The 14266-nt window shown below is 49.4% G+C and overlaps 1 protein-coding gene across 3 annotated transcripts in view; it reads left to right on the plus strand.

Moving 5' to 3' along the window:
- The first annotated feature begins 5299 nt into the window (after nt 1-5299).
- TICAM1 (TIR domain containing adaptor molecule 1) overlaps nt 5300-14266 on the plus strand; it is a 35373-nt gene continuing 26406 nt past the window's right edge. For 2 of the 3 annotated variants that reach the window (XR_009007140.1, XM_057540609.1), the window contains exon 1: nt 5300-5441. The gene's annotated coding sequence lies outside the window, so the exon portion shown is untranslated. Of the gene's footprint in view, nt 5446-14266 lie in introns of all 3 variants that reach the window. The other variant, XM_057540611.1, reaches the window with a different exon arrangement.

Consider the following 14266-nt stretch of genomic DNA (forward strand, 5'->3'; position numbering starts at 1 on the left):
AGATGTGAACAAGGGTGAATTACTGATATTCATGACAATGTGGCTGAAACTCACACGCATGATGCTGAGTGAGAGAAGGCAGACACAAACGCATCCGCACACTGATTCTCTTTTGATGAAGTTTCAAAATCAAAACTAAACTATGGGACTTCCCTGGTGGCACAGTAGTTAAGAATCTGCCTGCCAATGGGGCAGGGGACATGAGTTCAAGCCCTGGTCTGGGAAGATCCCACATGCCGTGGAGCAACTAAGCCCATGCGCCACAACTACTGAATCCCCTTGGCCTAGAGCCCGTGCTCTGCAACAAGAGAAGCCACCACAACGAGAACCCCTTGCACTATGATGCAACAGAGAGTAGCCCCTGCTCGCCGCAACTAGAGAAAGCCTGCGCACAGCAACGAAGACCCAATGCAGCAAAAATAAATAAACAATTCAATTAATAAAAAAAATAAAAACCTAAACTATGATGAGAAACCAGAAGGGTGGTTGCCCGGTGGGTAGGGATGGAGAAGGGGACCTTGGGGACTTCTAGGGGATGGAAATGACCTCTATATCTCAATCAGGGAGTTGGCTACAGGGAGTGTGTACATACCCAAAAAAAACCACTGAGCTGTCTGTCCCTTTAAGCTTTATAGACTTTGGTGCCTATGAATTACACGTCAACACAAATTAAGATAGAGAAAGTAGTACGAGGTGGCGGTGGGGGAAATGAGCCCTTTTGCCCTTTTGCTCACTTCCGGGGGGAGTGCAAACAGGGACACTGTTTTGGACAAAATCTGGCGGTGTTTAGTAAGAGTGAGAATGTACTCCACGTCTGAAAAGTCCTAGAAGTTCCCTTTCTTTGCAGCCACCCTAGAGAAACCCTGTCAACGGAGTCACATAATCCTTTTTTTTTTTTTTTTTTTTTGGCCCCAAGGCATGCAGGATCTTAGTTCCCTGACTAGGGATGGAACCCGTGCCCCCCTGCAGTGGAAGCGCAGAGTCTTAACCACTGCACCGCCAGGGAAGTCCCATCACCTAATCCTTTTTATCAACCCCAAGAGGCAGGTGCTGTAATGATCGCTGTGTTACAAGAGAGGGAAACTGAGGCAGGGTTCAGTGGGCCCCCCTGTGGCCCCACCTCACGGCAAGTGTCAGAATAAGGATTTCAACCCAGCACTCAGACTACCCTCCCCCCCACCCCACCCCCGCACTGTTCATAACCACCAACTTATAAGGTGTTAATGCCTGCCTGGGGGGAAGAGTGGCAGGCACCAGCGTGTCCAATGACAGGGGACTCAACAAACCGTGATATGGCAATGCTTAGTGAGACCATAATACACTTAAAAAGAACAAGGTTGGGGGACTTCCCTGGAGGTCCAGTGGTTAGGACTCTGTGCTTCCACTGCAGGGGGCGCGGGTTCGATCCCCGGTCAGGGAACTAGGATCCCGTGAGCCGCGCGGCACAGCCAAAAGAAAAAAAAGAACAAGGTCGGGCTACATATATTGGCTTAGAAAAATGTTGGAGACATCTTCAGCAGAATAAAGCTAAGTATTGATACCATCTATATCCAGGGTCAGCAAACCAGCAAACCACGGCCACTGTCTGGCCTGTGGCCTGGTTGGTTTTTTTTTTTTTTTGGCTGCCTTAGGTCTTTGTTGCTGTGCGCCAGCTTTCTCTAGAGCAGGGGCTACTCTTCGTTGCGGCGCGCAGGCTTCTCATTGCGGTGGCTTCTCTTGTTGCGGAGCACGGGCTCTAGGTGCGCGGGTTTCAGTAGTTGTGTGTGGCGCCCCAGCGTAGTTGTTCCACAGCATGTGGGATCTTCCCGGACTAGGGATCAAACCTGCATTGGCGGGCGGATTCTTAACCACTGCGCCACGAGGGAAGTCCCTGCCACCTGGTTTTGTAAGTAAAGTTTTATTGACACACAGCTGACACCCATTTACTGAGGTATCACCTGTGACTGCTTTGGGGCTACAGTGGCAGCATAGGTAGTTGTAATAAAGACAGTATGGTGCCTAAGACCGACAATATTTTACTAGCTGGTCCTTTACAGAAAAAAGTTTGCTGACTTCTGGCCAATTTGAATAAAAAACAAAGCCAGACCAAAGGATACTAAATATCACATTCATGGATGTGTGTAAACATGTGTGCAAAAGCGGAAAACGGAACGAATGGGCCCCCAAGTGGGAGTAGGAATGTGGACCTCAACCAGGACCTTCTTTTTTCTTTAAATGAAGGGAGGTGCACAACCACACCTGTCTGCAGGTGGTCAAATTTATCCATCTGCAGCCCATGGCTTCCCGTGGAAACCTCGGATATTCCAGCTGTGTTACCGTCTCTGAGCCTCAGTTTTCTCACCTATAAAATGGGCGTGGTCAAACCTACCAGGAACAGTTGTTTTAAGACATGGATAAGGATTTTCCTGGCGGTCCCGTGGTTAAGACTCCACGATTCCACTGCAGGGGGCACGGGTTCAATCCCAGGTCGGGGAACTAAAGTTCCCACATGCCACAGAGCGCAGCCAAAAAATTAATTAATTAATAAAAGACATGGATCAGATGACCACCAAGATGTGTTTGGCCTGGGAACAGGCACCTAATGGACGCTCCAAAAATTGGTGATGGGTGTGGCGTGGAGAGGCATGGGAAGATGGGTTTCATGCCTTCTCTGCTTCCAGCTCAGGAGGCCCTAAAGGCAGGGACCACTTCTTCCCCCACCCCCACCCCGATGTATCCCCAGAGCCAAGACATGCTTGGCACACAGTAGGCGTTCAAGAAAATTTCTCCCTCACAGGCGACAGGCACTAAGAGAGGCACTGAGGTGGGGGGACAGGCCGGGGGGTGGGGGATTTAGCATCCTGATAACTACCATTTGCATTTCCCTCCCAAGAACCTTTCAGTGAATTTTGGCCTGGAATCCATGTACCGCTTGGGAGAGCTAATGATGAAATTCAGGGTGTCCAATGAACCAACGGGAAAAAACCCTCACATCTTTATTTGCACTGACTCTAACTGATATTTGCCATTTCCTCAATTATGAATGAAGGACCTGTGGCTTTGTTTCTGGTAGAAAACCACAGGCATTTCCATATCAGAGCACACTGCTGCAGGTGACTCAAAATACAGCTGACCCTCATTATTACTGAAAAATCACTGTGGGGATTAGATTTTGTTAATGTGGTGATACACACAGAGGTGGAACCCTAAGCCCTGTTTGTTTGTTTCGGTATAGCTCTATTTCAAAAATCTTTTTGAAGTGATTGTCTTGCAAGTATTTGAAAACAATTTTTTGTGGTGGTAAAATATACTAAACATGAAATTTACCTTTTAACCTTTTTTTTTTTTTTTTGGTTTCGACTGCACGGTGTGGCATATGGGATTTTAGTTCCCCAACCAGGAATTGAACCCACATCCCCTGTGGTGGAAGTGGGAGTCTTAACCACTGGACCACCAGGGAAGTACCACCTTTTAACCATTTTTAGGTGCACAGCTCAGTGACACTAAACACGTTCACATTGTTGTGCAACCCTCCCCACCATCCGTCTCCAGAACTTTCTCATCTTCGCAAACTGAAACTGTCCCCATGAAACATTGTCTCCCTCCCCCGAGCTGGTGGCACCCACCACCTACTTTCTGTTTCTATGAATTTGACCTCCCTAGGGACCTCCTGTGAGTGGAATCACACTGTTTGTCCCTCCCTCTCTGGCTTATCTCACTGAGCACAATGTGTTCAAGGTTTATTCACATTGTAGCCTGTGTCAGAATTTCCTTCCTTTTTAACATTGAATAATATTCCATTGTGTGGGTGGACCCCCCCCATTCATCCAAGGATGGATCACTAAGTTGTTAAAGAAATTTTTAATAAGTATATTTCAACATAATGGACTTCCCTGTAACCTCCTATATTGGGTTTGATGCATCTAACAAATGGTATTTTTTTTTAATTGAAGTATCGTTGATTTACAATGTCATGTTAGTTTCAGGTGTACAGCAAACTGATTCAGTTTTATATATATATATATTTTTTCAGATTCTTTTCCATTATAGGTTATTACAGGATATTGAATATAGTTCCCTGTGCTATACAGTAGGACTTTGTTGGTTATCTATTTTATTATTTTTAAAAATATTTATTTATTTTGCTGCTCCAGATCTTAGTTGCGGCACACGGGATCTTCATCACCGCGTGCGGGATCTTTCGTTGCAGCATGTGGGATCTAATTCCCAGACCAGGGATCGAACCGGGGTCCCCTGCATTGGGAGCACGGAGTCTTAGCAACTGGACCACCAGGGAAGACCTGGTCATCTATTTTATATACAGTAGTGTGTATCTGTTAACCCCAGACTCCTAATTTATCCCTCCCCCCACCCCCTTCCCTTTTGGTAACCAGAAGTTTGTTTTCTATAGCAAATGGTATTTTGACAAGAGGTTCCGTGTGACAAAGGGGCCCAACCAAAGGTATATTATTTATGGCTTTTGTGGGCCTCTTCCTCAACTAAAAAAAAAATTAAATTACATTTTACAACTGTGTTGGTATAAAGACACACATAATTCAGGCTGGATTATATTCATTTTCCTTTTTTTTTTTTTTTTCCTTTCTGATTTTAAGAGAAATGAAAACATTTTCGTGGGTCCCAGAAGTATGACGGGCTCTGAGCACCGTGATTTAACTATGCCCAATAGATATGTAAGCCCTGGGTTCAGGACCCCTGTGAATATTATTTTATATATATTTTTATTTTTTAGTTACAGGCTTTAGTTAGTTCTGCTCCCTGTGAATTTTAAAACGTCATGTTTGCAGCTTCAAGATATGCCACCTTGGGAATTCGCTCGCGGTCCAGTGATTAGGACTCCGTGCTTTCATTGCGGAGGGCCCAGGTTCAATCCCTGGTGGGGGAACTGAGATCCTGCAAGCTGCACTGCGCGGCCAAAAAGGTATGCCATCTTACTGTCCCTTTTCCAACCACATGGGCGTCCCCAAATCCCTCCAGAGTGGCCATGATTCCCACCCCCGTCCCACCCAATTATCCCATCCCCTCTGTTCGGTGTCCTGGAAAACATTAATTACTAATTGAGATTAACTAATTTAAACACTGTAGTTCTTTCTCACTAGACGGTGGGCTCCCGAGGGCTGTTGTCACCCTTGACCCCCGTTGTGGTCCCCAGCGCCCGGGCACCCCGGAGGTGCCAAAACGTCCCCTAAGTGGCAGCCGGCGGAGGGACAGAGGGCGTCGCTCGGGGCGTCTCAGGGACTTTCCCGGTCCCGCTCGGAAAGCGTGATCTCACCTCCTTCCTCCCTCCCCTCCGGACGCGGAAGGGGCGGTCGGAGGCCGTGCGCCTGGAGCCACCAGCGCGCCCTTCGCGCTCTGCCATCCCCTGGCACCGCCACTAGGCCGTCCGGCCACCAGCCCCAGCCCCGAGGACACGAGCGGCGCGGCCAGCCGCCCCCGGATCCCTGGTAGGTGAGGAAGGGGCGAGGGCCGGCTGGGGAGGGGCAGGGGACCCCCGCAGGCCTGCAGGGGGCCCGGCTGCCCGCGCCCCTCGCCAGGGTTCGAAGCCAGCTGCCCCGCACTGGGTGCTTTGGACGTCCTTGCGCCGCGTGTTCAGTGCTCACCGCCCCCCAATGCTCCAACTCCCCTCCCTGGCCCAAGTGCTCCCCACCCCCGCCCAACTCTTCCCCAACACGCCGAATCCTCCCCAACATGACGTACTACCTTCCAATACCGCTTTCCTCCTCCGCGTTTCTGATTTCTTCCCCAAACGGGGCGCTCTCTCTGCCCCAGCCCCTGTTCTTCCTTCCCGGTGATCGCCACCCCCCACTGCCGCTCCCCCAGCTCCTCCAGGGCCCCGAATCCCCACTTTATCCAGGGGCTTCCGTGACCCACCTCCCACTGGGGGAGCGCTCTTCCCTCAGCGGGTCCCATCCATCAGCTGAGATGGGTCTCGGGGAATCTTCAACCCGCACCCCCGCCCCGCTCCCCACCCCTTCCCCTGGGGAACGGGGTTGGTTGGTACCTGCCCAGGAGCCGATCCAAGTCTGCCCAGGCCGCTGGCACCACTCGGCTGGGCCCAGGCCTTCTTCAGGGTACCTGTGCTCCTTTCCTCTCCTTGCGGCTGAGGCAGGGGTTTGGGGGAGGGGACACCACAGTGTGACCCAGGCAGGCTGAGGTCTGGGTTCCAGAGTTTGGAGGAGGGTTGGTAGGTGCCCCAGGCTCCAGAACCTGCCTGGGCCTCTGTGTCCTCCTCCGAATAAGGGCCATTCATTCATTCTTCAACAAACATTTATGGAGCACCTGCTGTGTGCCAGGAGACACTGTTCAGTACGCTGGGCACACAGTAGGGGCCAAATAGTGTCCTCATGGAGCAACAGGGAGCAAAAGCGTGACCTGTCACAGTAATGTGTGCCAAATGCAGAGGGCAGCTATCCGGTACCTTGGCCAGGCTTGAGGATACCTCAGATCCAGGCATGGGAGGGGTACTGCACATAGTAGGTGCTCAGTGAATAAAGGCAGGGGCCCTGCAGCCACGCTGCCTGGTTTAAATTACTGCCCCTTTACTTTCTACCTGTGTGATCCCGGGCAAGTCACTCTACCTTTCTGTGCCTCCCTTTTCTACTGGTAAACAGGCAGTCAAAATAGTCTTAACTCGCAGCGTTGTCCTTTGCTTTGCACAGTGCCCGGCACATAGTAGGTGCTCAGTAAACACTTATTTTTTTTTTTTTTTTTTTTTTTTAGTAAACACTTATTTTTTAAGAAATATTTATTTGGCTGCCCTGGGTCTTAGTTGCAGCACGTGGGATCTTTGTTGCGGCGTGCGGGATCTTTAGTTGTGGCATGAGAACTGTTAGTTGTGGCATGCATGTGGGATCTAGTTTCCTGACTAGGGATGGAACCTGGGCCCCCTGCATTGGGAGCGTGGAGTCTCAGCCACTGGACCACCAGGGAAGTCCCCTGCAACATTTCTTAATTAACCGAAAGGAGTGAAGTGTGCCCCTACTATGTGCCAGTCCTGGTAGGAGCCGATTAGGCTGTCTTCTTGGGGAGGGAGGATTCAAACAGAAAACATTTATTGGGTGCCTACTGTGTGCCAGGCACTGCTCTGTCCACTCACTGATTTATTCAGCCAATAAGTATTTATTTAAAAGGTATACTTATTTATTTATGTAAGTATACCTACTGTGTGCTGGTCTCCGGAGATCCTTCCTGGAGATCACCACCTGGTCTGGATTCCATCGTTGCTTGCTTGAGCCAATGGTCACCTCCACCCATGTCCCCTCCCCACCCTCTCTCCTGCCCTCACCACCCCACCCCCGAATCTGTCCTCGCTGAAGTAGACAGAGGGCACCTGTGAGCACCTGAGTTAGGTCCCCTCCCAGCTCTGCATGCAGCTCTCCAGGGCTCCCTCCTCCATCTCACAAGGCCCTGTCCGACCTGCCCCGTCCCCTCCCTGCCCTCCCCTCCTCCCTCTCTCCCCCTCGCTCACTCTGCTCCAGACACGTGCCTCCTCGCTGTTCCTCCAACACATCAGGTCCAGTCCCGCCCCAGGACCTTTGGACATGCTGTGCCCACGGCCTGAAACTCTCTTCCCCCAGATCTGCACCTGAGTTGCTCCCTCACCTCCTTCAGGTCTCAGCTCCCGTGTGTCACTTCCTCCCAGAGGTCTCCCTTGATCTCCAGTTCTCGGCAGCCTTTCCCCCAGTCCTTGCCTTCCTCCCCAACCCTAGCTCATTTTCTTTTTTTTTAAATTAATTAATTTATTTATTTATGGCTGTGTTGGGTCTTCGTTTCTGTGCAAGGGCTTTCTCTAGTTGCGGCAAGTGGGGGCCACTCTTCATCGTAGTGTGTGGGCCTCTCACTATCGCGGCCTCTCTTGTTGCGGAGCACAGGCTCCAGACGCGCAGGCTCAGTAGTTGTGGCTCACGGGCCCAGTTGCTCCGCGGCAGTGGGATCTTCCCAGACCAGGGCTCGAACCCGTGTGCCCTGCATTGGCAGGCAGATTCTCAACCACTGCGCCACCAGGGAAGCCCCGGCTCATTTTCTTGATGGCTCTTTCCGTTCTCTGCAATGAACTACTTTCTCATTCATCCCGGGTCTCCCCCAACTAGACTGTGAGCTCCAAGAGGGCCGGGGGTCTGCAGCAGCACCTACAATAACTCTTGGCACACAGTAGGTGCTCAATTAATATTCCCTCTGTGCGTGAAGAGATTGCCCAAGAGTGTAGACAGGAGAGGAGGGGGTAGGCAGATTCCAGATTTGGTGAACAAATAAAAAAGAAGAGAAAAAAGAAATTCTGCCAGTATTTAGTTCTGATTTGTACGGTTTCTTATATTGTTATTCTGAACTCTCGCTCCGGACGAGGGCCACTCTCCTGCTGGTTTTACACACGAGGAAACTGAGACTGAGAAGACAGGCTCCACCAGCTGAGAGGTGGCAGAGCCGGGTCCCTTACCCCGGTGGGTGCTCCCCCACCCCCACCCCGCCGTCCCTGGCACCCACTGTCAGGTGCAGAGTGGACTTTGCCCTGGAGGCTGTGGAAGGTGGGCAGAATGAAAGCCAGGTTTCCGGAAGGTTGGGGTGGCCGCTGGGCAGGGCAGATGGAGTGGACGGGGGACATGCCAGGGCACAGTGTCTGGGGAGGGGGCGCTGCGTCGGGGGCTCAGGCTGGCGGGCAGGGAGATGGAGCAGAAACACGGTGTGACTTTAGGCAATTTGCCAGGAGTGCAGGCAGGGGAGGGCCTGCCTGGCTGATTCTTTTTTTCGTTTAATATTTATTTACGTGGCTGCGCTGGGTCTCAGCTGCGGCACGCAGGATCTTTAGTTGCAGCACGCAGATCTAGTTCCGTGACCAGGGATCGAACCTGGGCCCCCTGCATTGGGAGCGTATTTTTTTTTTAATTTTATTTTATTTATTTATTTATTTATTTATTTATGGCTGCGTTGGGTCTTTGTTGCTGCGCGCGGGCTTTCTCTAGCTGCGGCGAGCAGGGGCTACTCTTTGTTGCGGTGCGCAGGCTTCTTATTGCGGTGGCTTCTCGTTGCGGAGCACGGGCTCTAGGTACACAGGCTTAGTTGCTCTGCAATATGTGGGTTCTTCCCAGACCAGGGCTGGAACCCGTGTCCCCTGCGTCGGCAGGCGGATTCTTAACCACTGCGCCACCCGGGAAGTCCCCGGGAGTCCACTGGACCACCAGGGAAGTCCCTGCTTGGCTGATTCTGAGTCTGGCTGTGAGATTTTCCACAAGCCCAGCCCTGAGCCTCTGCTGCGGGGGCCTCCAGCTCGGGTGCTGCTGGGGGCGGAGAGCCGTCAGGTACCCTAAGGCTCATGGAGCACCGAGGGTGCGCCAGGTACTGCTCTGTGCCTTTTCTACACGGATTAACTCATTCGGCCTACGGCGGTCCTCGCAGGAAGAGCTCATCCTTGTACCCAGCCCACAAAGGAGGAGACTGAGGCACCAATGTGCTTGTGGCCTATCCAAGATCACAGCCTGCAAGGCATACGGCTGAGATTTGAACCCCAAGCGCGTGCTCCCACCCACTGCTCTCTCTTGCCCTGCAGCTGACTCATTTCGGGTGGGTGCCCCATAAAGGGGGCAGGCTGCGGCCAAGGGCAGGACAAGGGCAGCTGCCACTCTGTTCTTGCTGACCGTCTGGATTCCAAGAGAACCCAGAACACCAGAGTTTTCACACAGCACCTCCTCTGTTCAGCGTTGGCAGCTAATTCAAATTTTCTTCTCACACTGCTGCCCGAGGTGTAGTTGCGGGAGTTGGTGAACTTTTCTTCCTTCTAACATTTTATTGACCTAGAACCTGAATTCAGAATAGGACACAGATCCTAAGTACTGAACTTGAAATTTCAGAGTGAACAGTGCGTGATGCAGAACCTAATGTCTGGCCCCGTTCATGCCCCGTCCTTCACACTTTATCAGCTGTGTCCTTTATTCGTTAAAAATTGGAGGGTGGGGGCTTCCCTGGTGGCGCAGTGGTTGAGAGTCTGCCTGCCAATGCGGGGGACGCGGGTTCGAGCCCTGGTCTGGGAGGATCCCACATGCCGTGGAGCGGCTGGGCCCGTGAGCCACAATTGCTGAGCCTGCGTGTCTGCAGTCTGTGCTCTGCAATGAGAGGCCGCGATAGTGAGAGGCCCGCGCACCGCGGTGAAGAGTGGCCCCCACTTGCCGCAGCTGGAGAGAGCCCTCGCACAGAAACGAGGACCCAATACAGCCATAAATAAATAAATAAATAATTAAAAAAAAAAAAAAATTGGAGGGTGCATGTCACCATGTGATTGATTTTCTCTCTTTTTTTTTATTGGAGTGTAGTTGCTTTACAATGTTGTGTTAGTTTCTGCTGTGCAGCAAAGTGAATCAGCTCTCCGTATACATATATCCCTTCCTTTTTGGATTTCCTTCCCATTTAGGTCACCACAGAGCATTGAGTAGAGTTCCCTGTGCTATACAGTAGGTTCTCGTTAGTTATCTATTTTTTTTACCTTTATTTTTTTTGGCTGCGACATGTGGCATGCAGGATCTTAGTTCCCCGACCAGGGATCGAACCCGGGCCCCCTGCAGTAGGAGTGTGGAGTCTTAACCACTGGACCACCAGGGAAGTCCCCTTAGTTATCTATTTTATACATAGTAGTGTATGTATGTCAGTCCCAATCTCCCAATTTATCCCACCTGCCCTGCCCCCGGGTGTCCATACGTTTATTCTCTACATCTGTGTCTCTATTTCTGCTTTGCAAATAGGTTCATCTGTACCATTTTTCTAGATTCCACATATATGCGTTAATATACATGTGTCTTTGTCTCTCTGACTTACCTCACTCTGTATGACAGTCTCTAGGTCCATCCATCTTTTTTTTTTTAATTAATTTTTATTGGAGTATAGTTGATTTACAATGTTGTGTTAGTTTCTGCTGTACAGCAAAGTGAATCAGTTATACATATACATATATCCACTCTTTTTTCAGATTCTGTTCCCATATAGGTCATTACAGAGTACTGAGTAGAGTTCCCAGTGATTTTTTTTCTTTTTAAGTTACTATACACGCAGCTGTTCCCAGGAGCCACTGAGAGGTGGAAAGAACAGTTGATCCGAGGGTCATTGCTGTAGAGGGAGATATCTGATACTTCACGGAGTTTTGATATTTCAGTAAGTTTTGGCTGACTTGTGGTCCCACCTGATCTTCATCGATTTTATCCCATTTTGTTGCCGACAGCAAGTTCACATCAGAGATAGGAGAAACTATACACTTTGCCTTTCTCTTATTTTTTTTAAAATTAATTTATTTTATTTTTATTATTTATTGTTTGGCAGCGTTGGGTCTTCGTTGCTGTGCGAGGGCTTTCTCTAGTTGCGGTGAGCGGGGGCTACTCTTTGTTGCAGTGCACGGGCTTCTCACTGCGGTGGCTTCTCTTGTTGCGGAGCACAGGCTCCAGACGCGCAAGCTCGGTAATTGTGGCTCACGGGCCCAGTTGCTCCGCAGCATGTGGGATCCTCCCAGACCAGGGCTCGAACCCGTGTCCTCTGCACTGGCAGGCAGACTCTCAACCACTGTGCCACCAGGGAAGCCCTACATACCTTTTCTCGTACTAATGCTTCAAGATCTGGTGTGTATTTTTTCAGATCTCAATTCAGATACTACATTTTTAACAGTTTAAGTGAAATCTGATCCTACCAAAACAAAGTTGGTGTTTTTTTTTTAAAGAGGAGATAATAGTACTTACAGAATTTATTTTTTAATACATACAATTATATAAATGCATTGTACTTTACACACGGTAAAGCCTTGATAATTATATTTTTTAAAATATCTATTTATTTATTTGGTTGCACCAGGTCTTAGTTGTGGAAGGCGGGCTCCTTAGTTGCGGCATGTGAACTCTTAGTTGCGGCATGCATGTGGGATCTGGTTCCCTGACCAGGGATCGAACCTGGGCCTCCTGCATTGGGAGCGTGGAGACTTATCCACTGTGCCACCAGGGAAGTCCCCAAAGTTGGGTTTAATGGGGGAACATTTTTTTTTTTTACACTGCCCCAGTTTTTCCATTTTAATGAATTAAATATGAATAAAATTTAATATTTACTTTCTCCCCGGTAGCTGTAGCCAAATTTCCAGTACTCAGTAGCCACACGGAGCTGGGGCTGCCATAACAAAGTGCCACAGGCTGGGGGGCTTAAAAACCAGAAATTTATTGCCTGACAGTCTGGAGGCTGGAAGTCCAAGATCAAAGTGTCGGCAGGGTTGGTTCCTTCTGAGGCCTCTCTCCTTGGCTTGCAGACAGCTGTCTTCTCCCTGTGTCCTCACATGATCCTCCCTCTGTGGGTGTCTGTGTCCTAGTCTCACCTTCTTACAAGGACACCAGTCTTATTGGATTAGGACCCCACCCTTATGACCTCATTTTAACTTCATTACCTCTGTAAAGACCGCATCTCCAAATGTAGTCACATCCTGAGGTCCTGGGGGTTAGGGTTTTAACATCTGAACTTGGTGAGGGGGGAACCCAGTTCAACCAATAACAGCCAGTTATGCCCCGTAATAATTATATGGGCCGGAGAGACAGGCATCTGGTCTTAGGGTTACAAACATTGATGCCATAGGGCTGTTCTGCCTGTCGTTAGCTGTGCAGTCTAAGTTTGCCCCTCTATGGAATGGGGAAAAAAAAAAAATCATATGCCTGTTTCATAGCCCAGGTGTTGGCAAACTTTTCTCTGGAAAGGACCAGAGAGTGAATATTTTCATCTTTATGGGCCACGTGGTGTCTGTTGCAGCTACTCAGCTCTGCCATTGTAGCCTCAAAGCAGCCATGGACCCTGTGTAAATGAGTGAGCGTATCTGTGTTCCAAGAAAACTTTATTTACTGAAACAGCCCATGGGCCATACTTTGTGACCCCTTCCTAGGGAGTTGTGCACAGTGTCATCAGGGCAGGCTTGACCAAAAATCTGAAGGAAGGTAGGGAGTGAGCTGTGGGGATACATGGGGGAAACAGTGTTCCAGGCAGAAGGAGCAGCCAGTGCAAAGGCCCTGAGGCAGGACTGTGCCTGGCAAGTTTGAAGGATAGCGGGAAGGCCAGTGGGGCAATTAAGAGATATGATATACTAGGTTGTATATTATATATACATATACCCACTTTGTTGCCGTAACAAATATTGATATTTGTTTTTGAAAGAAGCAAAAAAGTTTATGAAAAGAAAAAAGGAACTCTTCTCTGCAGTAATATATGGCTCATATTTAGTCTTTCTTTGTGGAAAAATAATTCAGGAACTAAGGAAGCACTTAAGCAATAATTATCTTCCTTCTTTTTATAGTTACAACTTTAGTACTGACTCTTTACAAATGAAACATGGAAATGTCAACCTTCACTGTAGTGGATGGAATTTGTTTTGTTGCTTTGCTTTTGCCATATATTATATATAATAATATTATATTGTATACAATTTATATACCCACGGGACTGTCAGCTCCAAGAGGGAAGAGTATTCCTGTTTCAGTCTTCTCTCTGTCCTGATACATTCAGTGTCCAAGACATGGCAGATGCTGGAAAATTACTTCTTGAATGAATGAATGAATGCTGTGTATGTATAACTTTCGCCTCTTCACACACTTCCTTTATTTATTATTTGCAACAAATATGTTCAGAGTTTTTACTCTGTGGATGGCACATTGGCTTTTTTTTTTTTTTCTTTTAAGCTCACAAGGTCTCTTTAAAACATTTGAATCGATTGCTAACTTGACACAACTGAGCAGATTCCTGAAAATCTGCGTTTCTGGCTTCTCTTGAAAAGTTAGCAGATGTGGTCCCACTGAGCCCATTTTCCTTCTTGGCAGCACACATGAGGCAAGACCACGGCATTTAGACAGGTCGAGGTGGTTCTAGGTTTTCAGGTAAAAGCCCAAGTGCCCCCCTTTCCCCCTACTCAGGCCCACAAGTTCCTGCACGACCTGCCCCGTCCCCTCCCTGCCCTCCCCTCCTCCCTCTCTCCCCCTCGCTCACTCTGCTCCAGACACACAGGCCTTCTCGCTGTTCCTCCAACACACCAGGCATGGTCCTGCCCCAGGGCCTTTGCACGGGCTGTTTCCTCTGCCTGGATCTCTCTTCCTTCAGATGTCCCCGCTCTCTCCCCATGTTTATGTCCTGTCGAAATCTCTCTTGTCATCAAGACCTTCCTAAACTATGTTGTTTAAAACTGCACACAGGGACTTCCCTGGTGGCACAGTGGCTGGGACTCCACACTCCCAGTGCAGGGGGGCCCGGGGTTCCATCCCTGGTCAGGGAACTAGATCCC

The sequence above is a fragment of the Balaenoptera acutorostrata genome, chromosome 2 (genome assembly GCF_949987535.1).
Source record: "Balaenoptera acutorostrata chromosome 2, mBalAcu1.1, whole genome shotgun sequence".
NCBI lineage: Eukaryota > Metazoa > Chordata > Mammalia > Artiodactyla > Balaenopteridae > Balaenoptera > Balaenoptera acutorostrata.